The 25,228-nt window shown below is 39.5% G+C and overlaps 1 long non-coding RNA gene across 1 annotated transcript in view; it reads right to left on the bottom strand.

Moving 5' to 3' along the window:
• LOC149919849 (uncharacterized) overlaps positions 1–15,969 on the bottom strand; it is a 124,230-nt gene extending 108,261 nt beyond the window's left edge. Inside the window, exon 1 of the long non-coding RNA XR_016463718.1 lies at positions 15,801–15,969. This is a non-coding gene — a long non-coding RNA (uncharacterized LOC149919849). The remainder of the gene's footprint in view (positions 1–15,800) is intronic.
• Between the last annotated feature and the right edge of the window lie 9,259 nt (positions 15,970–25,228).

Raw genomic sequence — 25,228 nt, forward strand, 5'->3', positions numbered from 1 at the left:
CCTGCATGCTTACCTCAGATATATTTGTTCATATTTGTTTGGCTTTCCTTATCATTCCTTCCTCCCATCTCTGTTTTACTTTCTTATACTTACTTGGGACACCACAAAAAATGTAGTTTACCTATATAGATATGACTGTTCATCTAAAGAAAATAACTTTTAATAGTCATATAAAAAGAAGTGTTTTATTATTGTTCACTTGCTGCATGGAGTGAATGACATCAGTAAGAAATGGGCCACTGAACGCCTAATTTCTCTCTTGCAGTAGCATAGCCCTCTGGAGTGAGTCCAAGGCAGGCAATGGTTGCACACTGTTGTAACACTGATGGGTGAAGTGAGACACCAGCCCTGTGAATTTCTTATCACAGCACCCTCCATTCTACTGCGCTATGCAAATGTTTCACGTGCATTTACTGCTCTCAGCATTTCTTTTTCAGGTCCCAGCTATATAGAATTACTGAAGTCATCTAGGTAATAACTTGAAAGAAAATAGACTCTGAATGAAAGATTTTGAAACTGCAATCAGCTCTTGAAAGAGGGAGTGAAATCAGGGATGAGTAACAGATGGGGATGGTGGCTAATCTTTCAGCCTATTATTTTACCATATGGGGGTCTATGCCACAAACTTTCATGCTGAAAATAAAACAGAAATTAATCATTGTGTGACAATATATTATTTAAATAACTCTGTTGAACTGATATTTGTGTCCGTCTAGAAGCCATATGCAAAAGTATATGCTCCAAAACGAGATACAGCTGCATGTAGGCTGCTTTTGTGGTGACAGACTTCATATGACTTCAGAGGAAAAATTGCTACACCACTTAGTTTACACAGAGAAAATGAATTTTCTGGCCATGCTAAGGAGACTGTGAAAGGAAACCCACATAGAAACACCCGATGGATTCTAATAGGAAATGATAACTTCTCTGTGGAATTGAATAGAGGATTACATCACATGCATAGGAGTCTATAGGGTGGTTAAAAAGAGAAATGACTTCATTATGCGGACAGCCTCTCAGCTGGTCTATCTCCATTGGAGGCAAGAGTGCTCTGATGGCTGTTTTCAGCTGAGACGCCTCCTTTTTGAGTCTTTGCTTCTAGTCAACTATAGTAAATGTCTGTAATATTATTTTTAAATCCTGTTATCCTTCGTAAGGCTCTTCTACAGGAAAAAAACCCCAAAACTAGTTGTATCTTTTCTGTTTCTTCTGTAAATTATCCTTTAAAATGCTTTTTAAGGTAAGATCAGTTCTCCAATGACAAAACAGAATGTATGTACTAAATTTCTGTTTTATTTTCCTGGTAGCTAATTTGTCTGTGGTTACAGGTGATAAGGAAAAAGACCAGCTCCCAAATGCTTCTGGCTCCTTCTGACTGTCAGAGAGTGTTCCAGCACTCACTCAAGCTTAACTCAGTTTCACATATGATAAAATCAATTTTAAAAACAAATTCTGGGCAGTATAAGTTCAGGTGTTGTATAATCATGAGTAGAGAGAAGATAGGATCAAGATGGATCATTAATTTTGCTCCATGTCTCATGATCCAAACATGCAGACAAAAACTCTTAAGAAGAGATCAGGAATCAGTGTATCTATTCACCCACTAAGTGACCTGACCTTTTAGTTGACTGAGGTACAGAAAACTGTCCTTAAGACAGAAGATAAAATTGGCCAAAACATGTTACTAATATGTAGCAGTTTGATATCAACTGCAGTCAGGAAGTCTTCATTTTAGTTTTTGCTTCAGGCATTCTTGCTCTCTTAACCAGCTGTTTGCCCCTTACCCAAATCCCTAAGGTGTTAATACATCCCTATAGTTCTTTATGGTTGGTGTTGCTGTCCCAAAGTTCAATGAACAGAAGGAAATGCATGAATAAAAGAAAAAGCATTCCTGTCCTCCAGTCTCAATTTATATGTTTGCTGAGAAGCTTAATCTTTTTCACGGTTTATTCGTATTCTAGTTACACTGATTTTGTGTATAAAAAGAAGACAGTTTTTGCACTGCATTCTGAAAACACAACTCAGGTCTGAGTTAAGGCCACAACTACGCTGCATGAGAATTTGAGTTCTCATTTTCAGTTTGGGCTCAGCCTAACCATGGCTAATGTGCTGAAATGCCATGGTCTGTTTGTTAGATCTTGCCAATGGCAGACTCAAAACTGCACTGGAGTATAAGTAATTGTCATTAGTGTTTTGAAAGTGCATCATTATTTAGTGAAGTTGGAGTAAAAGGAAGGTAGAGTTCAAAAATTAGCCAAGGATGTTTGAGAGGCTGAAGCAGAGGTAAAGGTTACAGCTTTGAACATAAACTTTGTTACTTCCAAAAATTGTTTCTTACCTCTCCTTCTATTCTTCCATCTATTCCTCCAGCCAAACGGTAGACACTTTTCAACCTAAAATTCTGTGAGAAGAAAATGTGGGAGAAAGTCCAAAGAATACAAGTCATAATGTACAAAAAATGAATTAATCCTTGTGAAATGATTGTTCAAATTAACCTAATGTTGTGGTTAGTAGTTAAAACAGCCATGGCCATGCCCTCTTCTCATTTAACTTTCTTTTAATGCTGATCCCTGTGTGACCCAGTGTGTTTGATCACATTTTACATTACTATTCAAAGCATAGACACATAGCAAAGCCTCTGACACTGTTTTTCAATTCAAAGAGTGCAAGTGAGTTGAACCATAAAATGTTTCCAATTAAAATAGTGCATGTTAGAAACTCTAAGATGAGTCTGAAGAGTGTTTGATTGTTGTTTTCTTTTCTTGAATTCCCCACATTCTACAATGCATTCCTCTTTTTGCACTTCTTGAACTTTTGTTTTACCTCTAGTATCCTTTTCAAACATCAATAATCATTCTACTCTGTGAATTCAGAAAGATTTAAGTATTTATTTTGGTACAATAACAAAAGAAGAAATCTAGAAGAAATCATCTGGCTAGGGCTCAGCAATGTTTCCTGGATGATCATGTTGAGCTTTAAAGCACAGTACCACACAGAAAGTCTGATCTGCTGATCTTATAGTGATGTTTTTCATTTCCCAATGGGACTCTCAATCTTTAATGTGAATCTTTTCCTTATATTTTGAGGATTTTTTGTTTGTTTGTTTTTTGTTTTTAGTTTTTTTTTTTTCTGAAAGCATTTATGATACAACCATAACTACATAAATGGTTAATAGTACTACCTGAACGTTCCTTCTAATTTCTAGAGAGAAACAAAGAGGGGAAAAAATGTGTATTAATTTAAAAGAAGAGTAACGATTTGCTCACATTTCAGTGTAAGCCTGCCTATTGTATTTGTGAAACGTACTTGAAAAGGCAAAAGCTGAAATTACAGTCATATCATCAAAACAGACTGATTCATCACTTATACACAGCTAATTGCTTGCTACTTAACCCACTTTTTAGCTGCATGTGCAGTCAGTTTCAATCTTTAAATGCTTTCATGTTATTTCAATAGTATCAATTTCTTCCTCAATCAGAAGGGTGCTAATTCACTGGTCAGCAGTTAAAAATAGGAAAATAGTCATTGGCAGCAGGCAGATTTCTTCCTTCCATTTGAGTAGACTCCAAATGATTAATCAAAACTGAGGATTTCTTATGAACAGGAAATTTCTCTGTAGTTGAGGAATCCACATTATTTAACTCAATGCATGCATTTTGTGAAGTGTTGTTTGCCATTATTATATATTATTTATCCAGCAGCACCCGCTGAATGAATTAACTCACACTCTGCTTTAACTTGTACCACCAGAGCTTGTAGTCCAAGTAGAAACATTCAAGCCCTCTTTTATTCAGGTAAGGAAAGTTTATTTCTTGTATGATTACAGAGCCTTGGTTCTTCTGTGCAGTATAATCACAGACATCTTTTACTACCATGACCATGAAGTGAACTTGCATCCACTTCTAAAGGATTCCAGACTCTCGCAGCTTGAACATGAAATTACTGCTTCTGCAGCTCTTTAAGATTATCTTATGAATTTCCTTCTATTATCTTACAGTGTATTTTAAAGCCATTTGGGATGGTTTGGCAGCTACTAATGCATTGCTCTCAAAGCCAAATGAGTTTCATTTGTTAGTAGAGTTTGCTGAGGACTTGGCCTCTTCTCATTCCTGCAAAGGAAGACACTGAGCATTCAGCTACGTGATTTCGTAACTCTTCACTTGACAGTTTCAAATATGTGTTTCTGAGTAGCTTGGCCATTTAAAACTCAACTCCTGAATAAAAAATGAGTGAAACAAACTAATATGCCAGGTTGCACCTCAGCACTGCCAATCTAGAATAATCATATTGCCAATATTTGAAGTTCTTCTATATGGGCAGAAGGGGCATTTAGGTGGACAAGTCCATTGTGAATAACTTGACTGCTCTCTAGAGAAGTTGTATGCTCATAAAGGCAAACAGCTTGTGAGTGTATTTCTAGAGAATTATGATTCCATGTTTCAGGAATTCTGTTTCCCATCTGTGACCTACCTACAGTTAAATAGAGCTTCAGTTTACGTCTCTCTGTGAAACTTTGGTGAGGTAAAGGTTCAAATACCTCTTGAGAATTTGACTTGGGCAGCAAAAACCTCTACGGGCATGCGGGCCAGGGGGCAGAGACTGAAGAAGTCATTGCTTACCTTCATCCTTCTGCTCAAAGTTTGCTCATGAGCACCGTCAGCATTTGTTCTTAATGAGCCTATACCTGCCCTTGAGTGAGGAGGCGTGCTGGGTGGAAAGCCACTGGCATGAGCACTCCAACTGAGCACTGAGCCTAGCTTTGTACACCACAACCCTTCGAAGAGCACCTGAATTGCAGTTTGAATGTCCATGGTCCCTCAGGGGTTCTGATTCATGCAGTGTGAAAATGAAAGATGAGTTTTATAAGTGCAGGTTGATTCTTCAATGAGCACGAGGGTCAGTTTCACAGTGCTGCATGACACCACTTCAGTAAATCACTGTGGTTTCCAAGGGCCTCCAGCTGTGTTGAGATATTCCGTTGCCTCTCCTGGTATATTACTGGAGAGAAAGGCAGCATCTTACACAAGGACTGTGATCCTATATTGTCACAGTTCAGAAACTGACTATAGGAAAGTACCTCTGGAGTAGAAAACTTTGATTTCTACATTTTTAAACCAAATCTCTCGCCCTCTCTGTGTTGGTATGACCTGAAGTTGTAGGCTGGAACAATGTGGAATCGATCTTGTTTGCCAAAAGACAAGATTACTGTTTTTCCGTTTCTGAAAATTAATAAATGAAATTAGTTGCCAGATACTGAGACGTTTCTTTTAATTTATTTCCCTGAGTCCTGACAATAGCACCTGACACTTAAAATTTTTGTGCTTTAATAGTCAAAACTTGCAAAAATCAACAGAATATTTCAAACAAAGAGGCGATTATTTTTAAAGGCAACAGGTGCACAGTAGCAATAGTTTCCATGTCTATGTCTCTTGTGTTAATGTAAAATCTAATTTTCTAGCTTCAAATCCATTTTGCCTCTTTAATCTCTGTAAAATTTCTGGTGTTGACCTCTACTTCTTGCATAATTACTGCTAATGAAAATCTTAAATGCCTCATTGAATTGGAAAGCTATTAAATACATGTCATTCAGCCTCAACTCTGAATTCCCCATTGTCTTTGGTGCACTTTTCCTTATAGTGACAAGCTATGAGTGTTAACATACTGTCTGCATTGGAGAATCAATTGAGCTACTGACTACAGGTGGAGGTCAAATAAAAACTTCATCCTAAATAGTCCATCGGATCTTCATCTGATAGTAATACGCTAGCAAAGGCAAGATTTTCTGGAAAAAGGGAAGAAAAATGCAGCTGATCTTTTACCCTCTCTCTCCCTTTTCCACAACCAGCATAGCCTTTTAGATCTTTTCATGTTTAAGTCTGATCTGGGTGAGGACTATATCTAAGGAGTGAGAAGCAAATAAGACATAAGAAAGATGTGCAAGCAACATTTTCATGAAGCTGCCTTCATTTCAGTGATTTTGGCAGGGCTAAATCAGTATGAGACGTAGCCCAAATGTCTTCTTAGCCTGGAATTGGAGCAAACTGCAGACTTCTTCTGCAGAGAATTAAGGCTTGAGTCTTGGGTCTGTATCCAAACCTTTAGCTTGTTTTGTCTTTTATTAAATGGATGTTCAGACATTATTTCCAGGCTCAAAGCTGAGTGAAAGAGTGGTCTGTGGTTAAGGCACTTATGTGTGGCCTTCAAGAGCCTGTTCTGCCACTCTACAGATGTCCCATGTGACCTTGGTTGTGCTACTCCTTCTCTCTGTACCTCAGTTTCCTATTCATTTAAGGTTATTCTTCACTGCTTCTGGGAATACTGTAAGGATGAATAAGTTAAGACAGGTGTGTGAGCTTTTCTGAATGGTGCTATTAAAAAAAGTTGAGAGCTGGTAGTTGGAAGAGACTGTTGTGATACAAAAGAAAAACCCTTGTTTCAGTTTTCTCCCAGCTGGGGAGGGTTTTTTTTTGTTTCTCATAAAATATGACTGGTTTTTAAGCATGACTCCTGCTATTGCTAAAACACTTCACTCTTGGTCTGATTCCCAAATGAGAAGATAGGAATGATGACCAATGAGTGTCACTGGTCTCATATGTAGCTGAAAGAATGGGTGGAAGACAAGAAAATGGCTGAAGCTATGAGAACTGATCCTCATAGCTTCTTCAAGAAGTGGGCAGGTGGAGAGTGTAACCCTCTTCCCTTTCAAGTAATAGAAATGAAAAATCACAAATGTCTATAGAAGTAAAGCCTCCTGTTGTTTTTTCTTTTTTTGGAGAAAAAAAGTACCCCAGGAAGGATTTGCTGAGGAACTTGCTTTCAATTTAAGTGCATGACCGGACAAGATCAAAGGAAATTAGCTGGGACAGGAGGGAGACAAACAGACAGAATGTCTGACTGACTCCACGATTTAGAGAAAAATTATAAACTGTAAGAAAAAGATTGAGGACATCTCTGAAGACTGTGCCATAAACCCAAGGATGCTCCACTTTGTTGAGGAAACAGAAACAGATGTGCTCATTTTTATCTGCAGCCTAATATCTCACATACATATAAGAGTCTTTTCTTGAAGACACCTTCACAGAGATAGTTTGGATCCCTTGACTCTCGTTTTGCCCTAAAGGGTTGTTTGTAAGCCCTGGCACTTGGGGTGTGTAAGCCTCAGGTGTGGGATCGTTGTTGCTGGGTCACTGGGGCCCCACATATAACTCTGATCCCATTTCCATGACAGCAGCATTACCCATGAGGGTAGGTGTCAGGCTCTGGGAGGACCATGGACACAAAAAACAGGGCACATTAATCCAGGAGAGAGCAATATTGTATGCTGGAGCAGGCTGAGGCACATACTGAGTGATGGCAGCAGCAATTCTCCTTGTGTGGTGGGATGCCAGGGTACCTTGCATCATGCTTTTACTGCACAGCAAAAAAAATCAATTTTGTCTGGCTTTTAGAAAGAAACAGCCCTTCTAGCTCTGGCTGGCCACCCACTTCTTGCTCTCATCTGACTGGTCTGCCGCCTCACCACTGCTGGGTCCTCCAGCCACATGAATTCCACTATAAGGACTGCAATCTGTCCTTCACTCGAGAATCTCAATTTTTTTTTTTTTTTTTTTTTTTTGGAAAAGAAATGCATTTTTGGCCTCTGTGGCTTTAGAAAAAAAATCTTAAATATGTGAACTTTCCATAATGTAAAAGAGGGTGGACAAATAAAAAGAGCCCAAGATTTATTATTTTTAAGTCCAAGGCATACTTTTTAGTATAACAGAAATTTTGAAGCTTGATTTCTTTTTTTTTTTCCTTTTTCTTTTTCTTTTTTAAACACCTTGAGGCAATAGTAACACTACAGAAAAAGAGAGAAGAGGCCCTCTACATCTGTATGTGTATCTGGAGTTGTCTCGTGGAAGTGAAAGGGATTATTTCTGGTAAATAAAGTGTGTACTTCTGGCATCTGGATTTTGGGAGAGTTTCTAATCTCAAATTTCCTTTGTGTCTGCTCATGTAACCAGAATTACTAGAAACTCATCCCTCTTATCCCAACCTTCTGTTTGACATCTGCACAGAACTCTGAAATTCCAAACATGCTGGTGTGAGAGGACTGTGCAAGTCCTCTGGTTGCAGGAAAATCTTTTTATTTGTGGGATTTTTTTGTCTTTTCTGATCAGATGCACAGCACAAGCCTGGTTCCCACAGCTGAGAGGAAGCCGTTTCTTGGTGTTCACTCTCCTGAGCAGCAATTACAATTTGTCAGGAATGCAGTTTATTTTGTAATTCAGCATTTCCCCATAGCACAATTGTGTAACACCTATGCAAATATTTGTTCCTATTAAACTGTTGGAAAAAATAAAACATGGTAGAATTCAGAACAGTTGCAGCCTAAGGTACTTATAGGAACAAACCTTTTCTTCCCTTGTCCTTGAACCTGGTCCAGCTGTGATTGAAACTGCCAGTATGACTCCCATTGACTTCTGTAGGAATAATTCCAGACCTTAAATACTTGTAGTTCCTGGCAGGTGCTATATTGGCTGTAATCATCTATTTACATATTCACATGGAATATTAGAGATAAAACAGGGCTGTCTTCATTGCTTAAGTACAAATCTTGAGGGACAACAGCTGGATGTCAAATGGACATTAGTTGCTGTGCTCCTGCAATCACTGGTTTCTCTGATTAAATGCTGTTCAAGGAACCAAAGTATTGTTTTTATTTTTATTTTTTCTTCCGATTAATTCTGTATTTTATCCTCTTACAGTGTTAGGCTAAGGTAATTAACACCATCTCCTACCCACTCTCAAGCAATCATGAGGTAAGAAGAGGTTAATGTGACAGATCCAGCAGCAGTGCATTTTACTTTCTGGGTCTTATTGAAGTCGTTAAGAGTAAACATTTAGAGCAAGCAAAATATGTGATATTTGTTACTTGCAGTCCAGGGACCCTGAGGCTGGCCAGACACAGTGAGGGGGTCTTAACGTGGTTTCTTCCTTATAAATATGGAAGGGGCTGATCTTTGTGTAGTTTGGGCTTGGGTGTGTTATTTTTAGATTGTAGGACATTCTGAAAAATAATGAGGACAAAGTGTCCCAGGGAGAAAAGCAATGTTGGTTTGTTTGCTGTTTTTTTTTTAAAAGAACAGAAAGGATTTCACATGATCATTGGGCAGTTGTAGTATTATGAAAAACAACAACAAAAAGTAAGAAAACAGGAATGCAGAGAAAGCAGCTGTAACTTTTCCCCCACGTTCTTTTTTTATTTCATTTGGAGGGAAAAAAAAGACCAGGATAAGAAATAATGCAGGAAGTATTTTTTTTATTGAATGTTCATAGTCTGATAGTGAAGAATGAGGTGATTATTAAAATGTAGGCTTTCCTATATGGAAATTAGGTGATCATATGTCTATCCCCATCAGGATGCAATGCAGTTGAAATGACTGTCAAACTGTTTACTCAGTGATAGCTCTTATTTAAGCTGCCACTGGTAGAGAACTCCGTGCATTACATCCCTCAGCCTGACACATGGTACATGAAAAAAACAGGTGAAAATGCAGACTTCAAAGAAGATAAAATAATTGTTTATGAAGACTGTAGGATGTAAGCTCATTTGGATGGACTGCATGAAATATCTGAAATGTATTTTGGTAAATACTTCAGCGTAATTCATTTATCTGGAAAAAATATATAATTGCTAACTTTATTTTTTGCAGAGTAGAATCATAGATCAATAAGATTGAAAAAGACCTCTATGATCATCCAACCCACCCATCCAGATATCACCAATATTTCCCACTAATCCAAGTCCCTCAGTACAACATCTAAATGTCTTTTGAACACTTCCAGGATCGGTGACTCCACCACCTCCCTGGGCAGCCCATTCCAGCACCTGACCACTCTCCTGGAGAATTTCCTAACATCCAACCTGAATCTCCCTGGCACAACATGAGGCCAAGCATCTGTTCATTTACATGAAGCTTTTAGATTTTAAGAGTGGCTTCCATTTTTTTGCCCCACTTAGAACGGTAGGTTGCGTTAGCTTTACAGCAACTCCTTTGCCTTTTTGAAGCCATTATTTGGTTCAAGTCAAGAAAACTACAATTTGAAAATAAAATAAATAGTAGCATATATTTCATTACAATCCAAAAAAATTTGTCATGATAACACCGTTCATATAGTTTCATTCTGTAAACTGCTTTTTTTTTTTTTTTTTTTTTTTTTTTTTTTTTTTTTTTAGCACAGTTATTTAACCACTTTTCCTGGTGCCAATGTTGAGCAGAAGTGAAGCTGGAGTGAGTATGTTAAATGAGACTATCAAGGAGTTGCAGGGCCACATTCAATGGGTCTGCAGACAGAAACTGTACTATCTGAGAAATACTCTGTCCTTAAACGGAAAAAGTGCCAGGTAGTCCATATAATAATTTGTGATCTACAGTATTTTAACTTCTGAATAGTATTGTTAGTGTTGTGTTATAACGCTCTAGAAGGTAGACACAAATGATATCCTGAAATGAAAGAGACAGAGTCCGTAGGGCCTGTTAAATGTAATCTTAAACTTGACTATGTGCAAAATAACTAAACCAGAAAAATCTTTAAAAAACAAAATAACTACTATCACCTAATATTTATACATTGTTATAGTGGTTAATAATGTTTTGCAATAATGTATGTGCATCTCTGTCTTTTCAGGAGTATCCATACTGCAGGAATGGTATGCATAGAAACTCTCATCACTTGAGGAGTCCATTACAGAATTATATCTTTAACTCACGTGCAAAACTAATCATATGAAGAATGTCCATGCTGCAGTTAGTTGAGAAGAACAATGCAATAGTAAGTCAAAAAGCTTTTTGTCTTTTTTTTTTTTAATCCACTGATGCTTTATTCTATCTGAACTCATCACTAGGAGACATCAAAAATCTTTACAAATTGAGTTACAGAGATAACATGATAGGGACGTGCATAGAAATCTAAGGCTTGATTTACTTATTTTTAATTAGTAAGTGCTCTGTATAGTGCAGTGAAGCAAACGTGCTTGGTAGAGTTTCTCCATTTAAAGTGCTTTATGAGCAAAGTTCAGGTTTTGAAGCATTTATGTCAATGTAATTGTCTTTGATGTCTGCTGCTTTTCATATTTTTCACTCCAAAGTGTATTTCTCATTTTTGCTTCCTCACTCTCCCTGTGTATCTGATCTCTTTCACCTTCAGATTATCTTTCTTAGTACTTCCAGCCTTGTCAGTAAAGCTTCAATGGACAATACTCTTTGAACCAGAAATTCAACACCACCGCACCATGTAGGGCATCATCAAGTCTAACTACACTCATAGGACAATCATGTAAATACCCACATGAGCTTTAAACTGGCTAGATTCAGTAGCAACGCAGGTCTAAACCACCATATGAATCAGCATGTGTTCCTGTAACCTACTAAGTTCTGCAGATTAGATACACACAAAGTCTTGCAAGACCTTCTTCAATGGGAAGTTACACTGTCCAGTAGTTTTGAGGATCCCTGCCTTAGATCAGGATATTCAGGTTTAGAAGGTCACTGCTGACTGAAAAACTTAATCTTTTAACATCTCTGATACAAAATTAATTATACGCTTTTATGTATGTGTTTTCTTTCCGCTGTGTTTGGAGCCAGAATGGCTTTCCTTCTCTTCCAGTTAGTTGAGGTCTTCTGTGCCAGAGGAGCTTTTGATTATGATCTGGATTCACAATTCATGTAAGTGTGGAGATTAATTAAGTGAAGAAGACATACCCCAGACATTTATAATTAACGCTTCAGTTGGGTATAAACCAGGGCTCCAAAGATGAAAGCTTAATGCTTGAATGATTTACTGAATCACACATTCCCTTTCAGCCACTGTTTTAAGGGCATGGTCTTTGCCAGCTCCATGCACATTCTTTGAGAATTATTCACTTCGGAACTTCCTGCATGATCAATTTTGCAGTATTTTTTTCCTAAGTGCCATGGTACTTGGTCATGTTTAATTCTTCGAACTTGTATCAATTCATCAGACCTGATTAAACTTTTCAAACCTGCGTGTAGATTCTTTGCATATTGAAGAACTTAATCTCATACCTAAATGTTTCTACCTCCAGGGTTCCTCACATGAAAGTTATTCTCCATAATCTTTTCAGATGCTTTTTAAATACATTCTGGAAAACTATGATGACTTTAGGGGCATCTAAATAAGATGGGGAAATTTACTGTGAACCTCAGTTTTTCTACTAGAAGATTGACAAGCTTTTCTGTCTCAAACTTTCAAGAACTTAGTTTTTTTTTTCTTCTCCATTTCAGAGAGAATATTTGGAATCTGTTCCAATACTCCCTAAATCTAAAAGAGCTGTGGATAAGAATGGAAGCCTGTATGGCTAAAAGCAAGCTAAAAAGGTCATTAGAAGAAAAAAGACATTGTTCAGTAAGAAATCCAAATGAAGAACATAGAAAAAATAATAAAGCTTCTGGCAAGCTTAATTTGAAGCCATAATAAAACTAGCCAAAAAGATTCTGAGGAGCAAGGGTGTAAGACGTGATAATAAAAACTTTTTTTCAAGTACATCAGAAACAGGAAGTTTGCCAGCAAATTGATGGAGCCAATATATTACCAGAATGAAAAAAAAAACCCTTTAGAAATATAGGTTTTTAGCAAAAAGGATCACAAGTATCACAAGCACAGATGTTCATTATGCAGAGGCTTGAAGAAGTTTCCCTGTTGGAGCCATACTTTGTTGAGGTCTGACATGAGAAGCTAGATATTTTTTAAGGTCACTTCCAACCCAAACCTTTTTATGATTCTGTTCTGTTTAGTGGTTTGATAGTAACGGAGATGAGAATTAATCAAAGGGATATGTGCTACAGTGGAAATGAACAACTTGCACAAAAACTCTAAGGAATCTCAAAGAGTAGTCAACTATTCTTGTATCTCTGCACTTAAGATAGCCTGTTTTAGGGGAGTATGACAAACTGTGTGTGATACTGCTTTTAGGAAAGTCTTTTGGACAATCGGGAAAGTACAGATTTGAAGATGGCTTCCATACTTCTATAATCCTCCCTTAATGTAGTAAAAGCAAGGCAATAAAAAGAAACAAACCTAAGCTTATCATAGAGCAAAAGAGATCAAGTCTGAGGCGCATTTATTTTGTACAGGTAATTTAAATGAGGCGGATAGTGAGTTCGGGGAGGTCATTTATTGATGACACTTACTGGATACTGGATGTATAGCCATTTGGCATATAAGAATGAAGCTCTTTGAAAATATTCTGCATAGTTACTTAGATGCCATTGGATTTGAATGTTTTTCATTCTTTTTAACGTAATTGTGTGCTGTGTATGGCACAGTCCTGTTTCCTGTATGCTTCAAGGCAGTTTACTTTCAAATTGTGGTAAGCTCTCAACCTGAAATGTAAGGTCATGAGGAAGGAAAGACTCTTACAGAAGATAAATTAATAAGTAGCTCTCAATAATTTGGTTAAGTTAAAAGATACATGTAGGCATTCACTTCCAAATAGCAAAGGATGAACCAAAAATACACAAAAGCTGGCTTGTTCCTTTTCTTAGTAAGGCAGAACTACGTCTATTTTTTTTACAGCAAAACAATTATTCCTATGTAATTGTTCCAAATTCAATTTAAAAGTAATACTGTTTTTTATCATTGCTTGGCTTTTGACAGGAAACTGCCTTCTATTCTAGTTTAAAGCCTTACCAGACCCTGAGTCTAAATCAGTCTCATGCACTGCACAGTTGGGATAAAGAGTGAAAGGGAGGAAGTAATAGTACCTAAAAATCAAATGGGGACTGTGAGACACTTGGTTGTTCATATGTCTGGGAGAAAAACTGGTGTTCCCACTTCCCTGTAGAACTGGTCTGGCTGATTTGAGAGACAGGCCTTAGCTCTGTTCCCCATCCCTGGTACTCAAGGGAAAAATAAGGATAAAGTTTATTGTAAGTGATATTTTTGGTTAATACGTACAACGGCCACCTGGTCCCTGCTTGATCGCCAGCACAAACCAGAGCAGCCAGTTCATATCCCATTTCCCCTGCTCCTTCTGGAGCTCTGGAAAGTAACAAAAAAAGTGTAGAGCTGTGCACATCATCTCTTCTTTCCTTCAAGTCCTCTTCCATTCCTTGGTTCAAAATCTGCCATCAGTGTTGGAGCGTGAAGAACAGCTGAGGAAAGAGACACTTTTCTGCCTATCTTGTGTCTCCTAAGAGGCTTCTGCATAGAATATAGTTTAATGTAGCCATTTTTGCCTTCTTTTTTATAATCGGTGATATAAACAGACTATACACAAACTATCCTCTGACCTGTAATTTGGTAAGATCTATGTTGGTAGAGCTGCATTCAATAATAGCCCAGTCAAAGCTCTGACTACTGTGCAATAAAATTCTTTTTATCCGTGCCGTACTATGCTGTGGCTTAGAAGTATTTTGAATGTCAAGATGTTGCCAAAGATGCCTGTTGATATAAAGCAGATGTGCGCTTTTCATTCCATCGCATGTTGTCTACATGGGATGGTGTTGATATTTATATATTGACTTATGACTTTCTTTCTGAGTTTGGACTTGGTTTTATTTGCAATGCCTGAGTCTCCCTGTAAGCATCAGCTATGGGTTAGTGTCTTCAGTGCTCAAGCTTTGACAGCGCAATCTGAATGTATAGGAAATCTCTGAAAGAAATGGTGAATGGGAATATCCAGTGATGTGTAACAGGACCTCAGGCTTTTACTTACAATCCCCTAATACACCTTATATAATATTTCTTCTTGTTGGTTGGTTGGTTGTGAGTTTGGGGTTTTTTGTTTGTTGTTGTTGTTGGTTTTTTTTTAACATTTTTCACATTTTGTATTTGTGTGCTCATTACGATGAGTATCATATAGAGTTATGTATCCCTATATACATCTTTAGAAAGTATCCATAGAGGTTCAGATAAGCTGTCGTGCCTTTTCTAATAATGTGAACAGCTGCCTTCAGTTTCCTTTACACTCAGATACAAAACTTTAATCTAGGTGCTACGGGAGTCAGAATTGCCAATGGCCAGACCATTGACAGATACTTGAAAATACAACTAGAGGGGTTAACTTGCTTACCTGAGGCTACCATCACCGTATATTACTGATGTTTTTTATGAAATATTTTCTCTTATTTAAAAAAATAACATGCATATAAAAAAGTAGTTTCTGTCCAGTACATTTCAGATACTCATTTTTCATTTATGAAAACCTATCCAGACTAATGATACTCCTTGCTTTTATCCGTATTTACTACCTCTTTTTATGTCGAATTTTTAATTGTTAACACCCTGAGATAGACCTTCCTATAATACCTTTTAACTCAAAGATAACAGTGAATTTACCCCCATTGCTTCAGATGCCACCCCACAAAATCTTCAAACGCTGTTTCAAATTAGATGTTCTGCCTTTCACTGTTCTGGGGTGAAATCTTGCACGTCCGAAAATAAATAAATAAATAAATAAATAAATAAATAAATAAATAAATAAATAAATAGATAGATAAATAGATAAATAGATAAATAAATAAGAAGAGAGAGGAAAGAAAAAAAAAAAAAGAAGAAGAAGAAAAAGAAAAAGAAAAAAAAAAAAAGAAGAAAAAAGGAAAGGAAAACAAAAAGACGCACTCCCTGCCCCCAACGCCGCAGAGCAGGAGGAGCGCAGGCGCGGCCCCGGTTCCGCTCCAGCGATCGGGCAGCGCCGCTGCGCGGCTCCCGGCGGTTGCCTGCAGCGCTCCGAGCCCGGCTCGGCTCCTGGAGGCTCGCAGAGAGCTGCTGTTGCAACGCGCTGTAAGGTTTCTTACCTGCTGGAAGCGGAATCCCTTTTAAACGCAGTGTTGTATTTCCTCCAGAATGGATGGGTGGCTGATCCTCAGGGAGGAATGTAAGTTAGGACCGAAGAAGCACTTTGAGAAACCACCAAATTCCATGCTGATGTTGCCAGGTTGATCACAGAACTGTAGAATTACAGAATGATTTGGGTTGGAGGAAACCTTAAAGATCATTCCAGCCCCCTGCAGTGGGCAGGGCTGCCACCCACCATCTGAGGCTGCCCATGGCCCAACCAACCTGGCTTTGAGTGCCTCCAGGGGCATCCACAGCTTCCAGAAATATATAAACCTAACTAGCCCTTGTGCTCTCTGATAACAGTGTTGGTTTTAACAGCTTACATAAACATGATGTGTATGAGCACTTCTTTAAAGTCTGGTGTATCACACGGTATCAAAGTGTTGGGTGAGAAACTGGCAATAGGTCACACACAAAGGGATTTTGTCCTTAAACAACGAAGGTAGAAACTCTCCAGGTGACAGTAGTGTGAGTTTTGTCTTTAAAATATGCTCAGGGACATAATTTAGAGGAGGGTTGTTAGAATTAGGGTAGTGTGGTTAGGTTGTGGTTGGACTTGATGATCTTGAAGGTCTTTTCCAACCTGAGCAAATCCTATGATTTTGTGATTCTGTATCTGATTGTGCTCTGTTGACATCAAAGCCACAATTATCATCTGTTTCTAATTAAATACATTTGACCAATGAGGCAAAGGCAGAGTGGTTAAATAGCAGTTGCTGCAGCTGGTGTATGTGGGCAGAAGTATTAACATGACAGGCTGTGCATCTTAACATGGGCCATCACCTTTTGCCACGCTGTAAGCAGGGAGTCCCCTGCCCCACAGTGCAGAGTCCTTCGTGCAAGGAATCTTATTTGTGCTGTCTCAGGCTATTATGTGTTTGTGCTCCTCTTCAGTTGAACTTTATTTCTGACCCTGCTGAGAGTGTATCGCTTGTTTTGGAAAAACTTGCAGTGTCCCTAGAATGTTTATTTTCCAGCCCAACACGCTGCTACATTCTTGCAAGCTTCCTCTGGGTGTAATGCAACGTTTGGCCAGGAAACAGAGAGTACAAATGAAAAACAGTGCCCTGCTCATAGGGAAATGTAGTGAACTTATAACAGAAATTGTTGTATTGGAAACACGACAAAGATTTCCAGAGAAATAATAAACAAGCAGCTGGTCAGCACCTCCTTAAAACCATCAACTTCAAATGTGTATTTCCTGGAAGGACCGGAATATTTAGTTTAATTCTCCTCCTCTGCCCTCAGCAGGTAGGAGAAGCAGAGGGCAGGTTCAGTGACAGTCTATCAAAGCAGATAGTAAGATAGTTAATAACTATAGCAACAACACGACTTGCATGGCCAGCCAAACCGCCTCCACATTGCTCCCAGTAAGGGGTCCATGCTGCTGGCTTTCTCCCTCTGTTTGTTGAAGGCAGTGCTGGAACCAGCAGTGCACGTGGAGTCAGGCTCCGAGGGGTAACAGCAGGAGCTTTGCAGGAGCCCCTCTAACATCAGGGTTGACATTAGGGTTTCTTTGGCCAGTAGAGTATTGAAAAGATTGAGACAAGACTTGTGTTTTCTGAAACAAAGGCTTAACCACTGAGCAAAGCAAAAGAGGTTCCCAAAGTGTGTGACAGAGAACCTGAAAGCATGTCCTGATATCCATGAAGTCACCACAGAGTGCCCTGTGAATAGCAAAAAATATGCAGTTATGCTTTCCATTTTGATACAGGAATTCATCTCTTTTTGGCTGTACATACATTAGTGAACAATCATTGTCAAGGATGAAGTGCAGGAGGAGTAGAATTTCATCAAAAATCTCTGATGATCACCTAGGGTCACTGCCATCAAACCAAACTGATGCATTAGTTTACAAATACAAGGTTACATATCCCACTAGTTTTATGCTTTTGCTGCTTTCTTTTTTTTTATGGTTTAGTAAAAATGTATATTAAAAAAAGATTTTTTCTCTATATACATTAACCATAGAATATGTTTTATTTGTAGCCCAAGACAATTCCTCTTCACACAATGCAGACCAGGCTAGTCAAAATGTTGGATATCCCTGTGTTAGATCACTGGGTGGTGCAGGAGAATAGCAGGGGATCATGCTCTCTGCAAGTGCAAGTATAGCTGGCCAAGCTATATCATCTGGTACGCTAATACTGAAACATTTTGAATGCCACTTTGTGATAAACAGAGGAGGCAGAGAAATGTGTGACAAGAAGCAGAAATCGAGGTGTCAATCATCTAGAGGGATGAGGAGACTGGAAGAGTCTGGAATTGAGAAAAATGGGATGAAAGGTCCAGAAACGAGGAGGTTTTAGAAATGCAGTGAAAGAAGCAGAGTCTCCTATGAGAGTGGTGCAAGGGCCTGGCTGCAGTGGAGTAGTTAGAGACCAGGGTGAAACAAGTCCATTGTTTACATGTTTGCATGCCACAAATGTAAGGGCTTAGGAAGCCTTTGACCTAACAAATCTCTCTTTTTTGCTTCTCCTGGCGAGAGCATATCTCTTTTTCTACACAAGGACAATGTGCTAAGGAAATGCATAGAAGCAAAACAGGTGGAAGGTCCAGGTAGTAAGTAATAGGCTGAGTCCTATTCGTCTGAAGACCAGTGCTGAAGACCATGAAGTACAGGAAGTCTGGATGCCTGTGGGCTAGTGAAGGGATTTTGAGCTTGAGGAATCTCAAGTTCTTAACTCAAACCTCAGTTTTTTCTAGACCTTAGAATAGTGTGTGTGTTGTTTTGCTCAGCTAACACAGTGATCGAATCTCTGGTAGCACTACAAAATGTCCAAATTTGTCTGTAAATTACCAATTCAAAAAATATAAATAAAAAAAACCTGAAAATATAAATCCAGACAAATCACAAAATATTTGGGTTTCACAGGCTTCTACTAAAACTCATTTGTAAGAAAGCAAGCCAGATTCTCTTCTGTTTTATGAAGCGGCCAGGGAATTGATAGCTAAGTACCAGTGGCAGGCGCTGCAGTGCAGATGGTGCCTGAGCCTGACACCATGGCATGCCTACAGTACTCCAAGTGAAGCTGCTGAGCTGGCAGCCACCACAGCCATTATTTTATTGCTAAGCTAAGCAGATCTGACGTGTAAGTTCACTGGGACCTGAAAACGCTTCATTTGTGCTAAGACAAACTTTAGCATTAACACTCAGTGACTAGCAGCATGTCCACAGATCGTGATGGATGGGAAACCAGATATTTAGGAAAAGAGTGACATCGAATAGAGAACATGTCCTCAGTGTATTGTTTGGAGAAAGTATTTCCTATTGTAAAGACAAGGTAAAAGTTGGCAGGAAGTAGGATTGACTTCTGTTCTATAAGACAGGGGAGCAAGTTTGGCATTGGATTCTACTGAAGTCAACCTGTGAACAGCAGCAAAACCATGAAGTTATTGAGCAGTGATCCTTATTGACAACACAAACACAGAGAGCTGCCATAAGGATGTTTGCAAATCAGCCCATGAGCACTGACATGTCTGTGGAAATAGAAGCCAGACAGGGAGGCCTGGGCCTTCCTTCCCCCTTTTGAAGCAGAACACATGAGCTTGTACCGTACTCTGTGTGGGTACCAAACAGAGTTTGTATAAAGTAAGCTGGGTTACTGTAACATAGTGTGGTTTCCTGGAATGTAAATATATCATCTGTAGGTTGAGGAAATACATGTCCTCTGCCCTCTGCACAACACAACAGCTAAGCATCCAACTGTACCTCCAGACAGCAGGCCTTTGAAGCAGCAGCTGAACAGTAGCCCCAAACAGGGCACATACCATCTGCTCCTTCTCTGCTTGCTTTGCATAGCCGCCAGCATCCCTTCCTGCTAGTGCAGGACAGCCCACCAACTCTCCTCTAAGGCACAGGCATGGCCACACCAAGAGACTGCATTTTCAAGCTCTAGTGGAGCTTGTGGAGAGGATCCAGAGTAGGGACATGGGGATGATCAGAGGACTGGAGCACCTCTCCTATGAATAGGGTTGAGGGTTGAGCCAGGCTTCCTCAGTCTGAAGAAGAGAAAATTCAGGGGAGACCTCATTGCCTTCCAATATTTAAAGGGAGATAATAAACAGGAAGGAATCAACTTTTTACATGCATAGATAGTGATAGGATAAAGAGTTTTAAACTGATTAGATGTTAGGGGGAAGCTTTTCACTGAGTGGGTGTTGAGGAACTGAAAGAGGTTACCTGGAGAAGCTGTGGATGCCCCATCTTTGGAGGCATTCAAGGCCAGATTGTATGGGACCCTGGGCAGCCTGATCTAGCAAGCAGCGGGTTGGAATTGGATGATCTTTGAGGTCCTTTACAATTCAAGCCATTCTATGATTCTATGGAGAAGGTGTAGGAGTGACTTTCAGCAGTGTGCTGGGATCCCCAAATGGTCTCACCGTGACAGTGGTGTGTAAATGCTGCTGGAATGTGCAGAAGGTATCAGTGTCATTGCAGCTTTCTGCATTGCTAGGAAATTAAAGTCTGGATAGAAAGTTTCTACCAGGAGGTTAAATTTGCATTGCTGCATAAGCCCAGCAGGACTTAGGTTAAGCACTTGGGACTTAAAAAGACATAAAGCTATGCATTTATGTAGTGCAGTGTACAACAGACATGGGAAATCATTCAATTTCTGGATTGCTGGAGAATGCCTTTCTCATTCTCTGTATGCTGCACTTAACAGGAACAGATTAAAATGGGTGTGCCAGCACATTACTGTTGTAAGCATGTGTTGTTTTTGTTGTCAATCTTCAGATCTATTGTATTTCTCCTCTGACATGAAGCATGAAGTTGATATTCTGGTAAAGAATAGCGTGAAATTTAAATTTCTGCCCTGGGATATCACATCTAGCTCAGGTTCACTGGCTGTATATTAATAATCTTAGGGCAGATTTTCAGAGGCACTAAGGGAATGGAGGGGCAGGTGGGTGCCTGGTGTCCCTCTGCACTCTCAGAGAACATTCCTCCAGGTATGGTTTTGCCATCTGCCTGCATGATCTTCCTCTGCACGTTTGGAATTAAAGACATTAGCAGCAGAAAAACAGTGCACATAACAGGAAAAAAAGCATTGACTCTGGACAAAAGGTATGAAGTGCTTCAGGGGTCTGTTTAGTATTCATTGTGCATATCCCCCAAGAAGCAGTGTCCGCTTTTAAAGTTTCACTGGCTGGAGTTTTTGAGAATGGAAGGTGGTTTTTATGTCAAGACCTACAGCAGGCTGCAAGGTAAGCCTGGTTAAATCGATTTCATCCTTGGTTAGTGGCAGTTTCTTTGGGTTTCAGTAAAAGGACTGTAGAAATATTGGCAAAGCTGGTTCTTAATTTCTTATGGATGAGCTAAACTACATTTTCAGCCCTTGAGATCATAGGTCACAGCTCTGCTTTGCTAGCATCAGCTGCTGACATCACTGACACCCAAAGCAGAGCAAGGGACTGCTGAATGCTTCAACTGAGAATGTCATTAATGGCGAGGAACCTGGAGCTCCCTGGTATCCTGATAACAGCACAAAGTCAGTGCAGGAAGAAATGTTGCTAGAAGTGTACACAGGTGAGAGAATAACCATTTCAGTTACCTACTTTAAACAGAAGTAAAAAACATTCTTTTTCCTGCAGGAATGGCCACATAATCAAAATCCACAGGCTTTGCAGTAACTTGTAGAGAACTCAGCAAAGCGGATTGCCCCAAATTATTATGATTACAGCAATGTTTTAAAAAACATTCAATCTGCATTTCTTATGCTTGTCGGGTTATTTCTTTGAGGTCTTTCTCTTGCAAATAATGTTTGGAAAGTAACAACACGAGGCTTATCTTGCTTTAAAAAGACAGGCAGTAACAACGCACTTCTTTCTTAAAATGTTTGTTCTCAGCCATCATTAATTTAAAAGAACAGCCTTTTTTCATGTGGAGCATTCCTGGAACTGTTGTTCATTTATCTTCATCTGCAAAGCTAAGTGCCTACAGGAGCAGTCTTTGCAGGAGAAGCATCTCTCCTGATGGCCTGACCTGGGCTGCTCCCATTTCCCACTCAGGGCGGAGCACCCCAAGGAGTCCGTGTTCTTAGCCAATCCCAGAGGCCGAGGGATGGCTTGGGGCAGATCCTGATGTCATTCCACTTCACATCTGTGGAAAATGGCAAATGCAGAGTAATGACTTCACTATGAGGGTTTTGTGAGGCTGCCAACAAACTACTTATGCATCCTCTGGAAAGACCCCGAAACCTTGTATAAAACTTCACTGAGATACAGGTTTCAGATTTTCTGTGCAGCTTGCTTAGTGCCTCTGCTGCCCATTGCTTTAATATGAAGACATGAATTACAAGGTGATAGGGTTTTCCTGTTCCAGGCAAGCAGGTTTGTTAAATCTACATGACCTTCTGTTACAGAAGAAACCCCTTAAACAAAAGGCTGGCTTCTGCCCAGGTTTAAAAGGGAAGATTGCTTTTCAATTGAGTGCCTTAGCAGGAGACTGTGGCCAGCTGGTGGGAATAAGCATATGGCCCTGATAGGCTGGAAAAGAGGAAGGCTGGCTCAGGGGAAAGTTCTTAGTTTGATCTGTGGGGCTTGTACCAGAATTTGATGAAAGGAAAACTTTTCCTGGAAAGGTAAGACAATGCTGAATTGTAAGCAGGATATTTTCTGTTTTATAGATGAACAAAGTCATTTTTGTTCTCTGTCTTCCGTAGTACTCCAAGTTTGCAAAAATCACATATAACTTTGTGTGTGTCGCAGTGATCTTCTTAGATCCTGTTAATAAAGACTTTGCCTTTAGTAAACTCTTGTTTCTGATATCATGTGTAAGACCCTTGGTAAGTTCACGAAGTGTAGTCTCATTCTGTGAAGAGGCTTTCACCACACCCCAATGGTATTGCTGCTGGATGAGCTTCCCTTAGTGCTGTGGTGGCCCTTCAGTAGAGGAATCTTGGGCCAAGTTAGAGAGGAGTGCTGCTGATTCAGGCCCTCTATCTCAAAAAAAGTAACTGTATGGCTTTTTTGTGACTGTAGGGTGGTGTGTTGTTGAGTTGGCCTTTATTTCTCTTATACTCAGGCGATAGGAAGGAAGGGAAACACAGTTTCCTAATGATAAAAAGCAAAAGCATTGCTTTTTGTGGAGCTGTTGAGGTTTAATAAGTAAAACAAGGTTTTTAGGGTTACTTGAAGGACATAATTTGCTTTTGAAGAAACATGGATAAGAGGCTTGGTCTATAGGAGGTCTGGTATCACAGATGAGTTTTGGACTTTGTGTCTTCAGCACGTAACTGCTTATGGAGAGAGGGAAGTTCTCTGTGCTTATGCATTGTTGCATTTTCTATGGTCCCCACAAACTATTTGGCAAGGGTGTAATATCTGTGGCTCCATAAGCGTACATTGCAGAATTCCAGTTTCTTATTACTTGTGATTTTCTTTCACTTTCCTAATATTTTAAGATACTACAAATTACTTAGAAGAGTTAAAAAAAAAAAAAAAAAAAAAGAAAAAAAAGCAATATAATTAACTTCTGAAGTACTTACAACTGTGCAGATTTTCAACTGATTGATTGATTCAATGCAAATGTCTGTTAAAAAAGCCAAAGATACTGGCTCCCTGCTAGTATCTCTTGCTCAGAACAACCTGATTTCTATGGTTATTCACATATTCCCACTGAAATATATCTACTAATAAGTTTACATCCTGTTGTATCTAATAAAGGTGTACAACCAATGCAACAAGGGGGCTATTCATTTGGTGATAGGAAGCATTGTTTTAAAAGCATAAACTGTAAAGCCTATTCCTGTTAAGGTTTTTTTTTAGTTTGGATGCATGTTTCTACAGATGGATCTACAGTCATCTAGGTCTGAAGTGCAGCCTCAGGACTGTAGTCAGGAAAAGAATACAGGAGAAAATTAGTCTAAGTGTCTTTAGTGATTATTTTATTTACTAAGTGATGCCTTATTTATCCCTTTGTTATTAGCTGCTATGGTTTTCCCTGTATCTAATTTTTTATTACATTGCTGTTGATTTGGCAGATAAAATGCTCCCAAATCCAGGTGTTTTGATAACCTAAGGTTGCTGAGGTAGCAAAATATTTAGTGTATACATACAACTAATAACACTGAAGGACTGACATCCTTCTTTATTGATCCTTCAATGATAAATAGGACTGGAATGTCTAAAAATGAGTTTGGCTGCTCTTCTTTTGAAGATGACTATGCCAGAGCTAACTTTGAATATCAACGGTGAAGGTTGGGTTGTAAGTTTTCTCTTCTAGGAGATGTGCAGCATTAAAGCACGCACACTCTGCTTGGATCAGGCACATAAGCAGAAATCTGCTCTGGTATAAATGAGAACCAATTCCATGGCTAGATTTCATTTTCAAGAAAACTGGGACATGCTGATTTGTAACACTTGGTGCATACAGCAGGTTACAGCTGTTCCATATAAACACTGAATTGTCCTTGCTGAAATTATTATGCCTAAAAATACAATTACATACATTTGATAAAGGAGAAAAGATAGGGATCAATAAATGTCATTGATATAATTTCCTCCACGTGTGCTTTAAGCCAAGCTTAATTTCTTCAAGCAATATTAAACAATTAATAAAGTTAAACATTTATCTAGAGAACAAGGAATCACAGAATCACAGAACGGCCAGGGTTGGAAGGGACCTCAAGGATCATGAATCTCCAACCCCCCTGCCACGTGCAGGGCCACCAACCTCCCCATTTAATACTAGACCAGGCTGCCCAGGGCCCCATCCAATCTGGCCTTGAACACCTCCAGGGACGGGACATCCACAGCCTCTCTGGGCAGCCTGTTCCAGCACCTTACCACTCTGTAAAGAACTTCCCCTTGATATTCAACCTAAATCTTTCCTCCTTCAACTTAAAACCATTTTCCCTTGTCCTGCTGTTATCTACCCTTTCAGAGAGTTGATTCCCCTCCTGTTTGTAGGCTCCCTTTAGGTATTGAAAGGCTGCAATGAGGTCACTCTGCAGCCTTCTATTTTCTCCAGGTTGAACAAGCCCAGGTCCCTCAGCCTGTCTTTGTAGGGGAGGTGCTCCAGTCCCCTGATCATCTTTGTGGCTTTCCTCTGGACCCTCTCCAACAGCTCTCTGTCTTTCCTGTACTGGGGGCTCCAGACCTGGACGTAGTACTCCAGAGGGGGCCTCTCAAGAGCAGAGTAGAGGGGGACAATCACCTTCCCATCCTTGCTGGCCATCCCTCTTGTGATGAAGCCCAGGATACCATTTGCTTTTTGAGCTGCAAGAGCACACTGCTGGCTCATGTTAAGTTTTTCATCTATCAAGACCCCCAGGTCCTTTTCTCAAGGACTGTTCCTTCCAGTCTGTATAAATCCCTAGAATTCCTCCAGCTCAATCTTGCACTTTGCTGTTGAACCTCATTAGGTTCACCCAAGCCCCCC

Source organism: Phasianus colchicus, chromosome 1 (assembly GCF_987193195.1).
Source record: "Phasianus colchicus chromosome 1, bPhaCol1.hap1.1, whole genome shotgun sequence".
NCBI classification, from domain to species: domain Eukaryota; kingdom Metazoa; phylum Chordata; class Aves; order Galliformes; family Phasianidae; genus Phasianus; species Phasianus colchicus.